Source organism: Penaeus chinensis, chromosome 12 (genome assembly GCF_019202785.1).
Source record: "Penaeus chinensis breed Huanghai No. 1 chromosome 12, ASM1920278v2, whole genome shotgun sequence".
In the NCBI taxonomy this organism is placed as follows: Eukaryota; Metazoa; Arthropoda; class Malacostraca; order Decapoda; family Penaeidae; genus Penaeus; species Penaeus chinensis.
The window spans coordinates 15836458-15838957 of NC_061830.1; the positions used below are offsets into that span (position 1 = coordinate 15836458).

At 40.4% G+C, this 2500-nt stretch overlaps 1 pseudogene; it reads right to left on the bottom strand.

Moving 5' to 3' along the window:
* The window catches only part of LOC125030972, a 7022-nt pseudogene extending 5452 nt beyond the window's left edge, over positions 1-1570 (bottom strand).
* Between the last annotated feature and the right edge of the window lie 930 nt (positions 1571-2500).

Genomic DNA, 2500 nt, shown 5'->3' on the forward strand with positions numbered 1-2500 from the left:
GTGATGTATTTCAAAATATATTTTTTATATAATTTTATTATAAACACAGTGTTTAATGTAAACACTATTCCAATACAAGTCCTTCCACCAGCTGACAGCAGGTTACACGTAGCCTCTTATCAGCTTGACATTTTTCGGGCGGAGCAATCATAGAGAGGTTATTTTTTCACAGACTGAGAAACGAAGTCTGTGTAACACACACACACACACACACACACACACACACACACACATACACACACACGACGAAGCTCCACATTCGCGGCCACTATTACAGAACAAACCTTTGTCCTCTCGCATGCTGCACCAAGGAGTTTGCAACAATGGGCTTCATCCAAGAAAGTGAAGCCAGAAAGGAGGCTCTTGGAAATGCCATGTATTTAGACCACAGGAACCAAGTGTCACGTGATCAAAGTTGGCGTGGGTCACATTCGTGTTCAAGAGGGAGAGGGTGTTCAAGGGCGGATCACGGGAGTAAAATCGAAAGATGTTAATAAAAAACGGTCTTACAGATTTGTTTATCTTTTTACATATTTGATGTAAGGATACCAACAATGGGTGCAACGACCCCCGCACCCGCAGAAAAAAATCTTCTCTATTTTTCCACGTGTCTGTTCGGTTGATCAAATGGGCAACAGGGTAATGAATTAGGCCATAAAAATGTGAATAAACATCAATGAATTCCTAATCTAACCTCGCGAAAAACAAACAAACAAATGTTGCATATCATCAAACTATCAAATGCATTTCGTCGTACAAAGATGTAAACACTAAACTCCGAGTAAAAAAAAATAAAAAATAAAAAATAAAAAGTAAGCAAGCAAATGAGAAAAGAAATGAAAAGAAAAGACAAAAAAAATAATAATAAGCAAGCAAATGAGAAATAAAAAGAAAAGACAAAAAAAAAAGAAGAAGAAAAAAGGGTTACAACCAAGGTACACACTTGGTATATCATTCAAATTGTAACAAGTGAATGAATAATATATACCCTTGGATCTAAATGTAGGACCCAAAAGAATTACTGGCAATTTGTAAACTGTGCCTTCTTGTACACCAGCTAACCTTTAAGTAAACAATTGAGTCAAAGGTTTTCAACAATTAATTTGCCCCATGTCAACTATAAAGTGGTACAGTTCATTATTAATCCAATATTTAGATTAATTCTTCTACTGCAATCATCTTCATTATTTTCGAACTTGTTCTTAATGTCAGCGCTTAAATATCCATCAGGCAATCTAATATCGTCACGCAGTTCAACCGTATTCTTCTTGAGATCAACGCAGTCGTCATCAGAGATGTCAATCAGCTGGCAGTCAGCACGCCTGACCACTGGCACATCCATGTTGTGGGTTGAAGGACAGATATCCTCATATTTCTTACCGGTAAAAAGGTCAGATGTACCTTAGCGTGGCCGTGTTTGCCAGTTTTTGAAGTTGACATTTTTACAGTCTTGCAGGCACGGCCCTTGATCACGGTGTCCATTCTTACAACAGGAGGAGCACTGTGCGGGGTACAAATTGGGGGCACCAGAATCACAACCCTCACAATCAGCTTGCACTTTCTCTGACATTTTGTGGTCGCCTGATACGTATGGCCGGGGCGAAGCGGGAGGGGAAGCAAATGACTCGCGTGAAAAGGAGCGAATCCAAACCTAAAACACCGATATATAAAATAGGTTGTTGACTCAGACCTCTTATATTAGTTTTTTCTTGCGTCTACATACGTTTATATGTGTATAAGCATGTATATGAATGTAAATGTACACATGCTTACACGTGCGTACGCATATGTAATACATACACATGTATAGACGCGTGTGTAAATTAAGATGTGAACGTGGGTAAATGTGTGAACATGCGAATGTTAGTGTGTAAGCGTGTAGAGCCCTACATGTGTGTACATATACAAACGTGCACATTTATGTTCATAGTTATCTGTGAAGGAGAAGCCTTGAAATGCATATAATTTCTTTATCTTCCGACTGCATTTGTCTGACCTGACTGTGGGTGTACACGTATCTGCATGTACACAAGTGTACATGTGTACGTATACAAGTACCGTGTGTGGACAGAAATACCGTGGTCATTATTATCATTCTAATCCCCCATCCTACTCTAGCGCGGAATATCTTAAATTTAGAATTGTCTAACCACGTGGCCCCGCCTCGAAACAAGCGATAAACGGTTTGCACCACGGCGGGTAAGGACTAAGCCGAGTCAGCACCAGCTGACACACGTTAGCGAGTCGTCATTAGTCGACACCGGCCGGGCTCCCCTCATTGGCATAGCCCGGGCGAAGCTCAGCTTCGCATATCGGACTTATCCTTATCCCGCTGACCCCCATGAATGTTTTGTATTACTTCTCCTGCATTCACGACAAACGAATACTAGTTATTTGTATCTCTAAATATCAACGCTCTCTGAACGATTATTTCTAATGAGCAGAAACATTTCAAGGTCCCTCGGTAACAGTTCCCTTGTGACAAACAGTTTATCGCTTG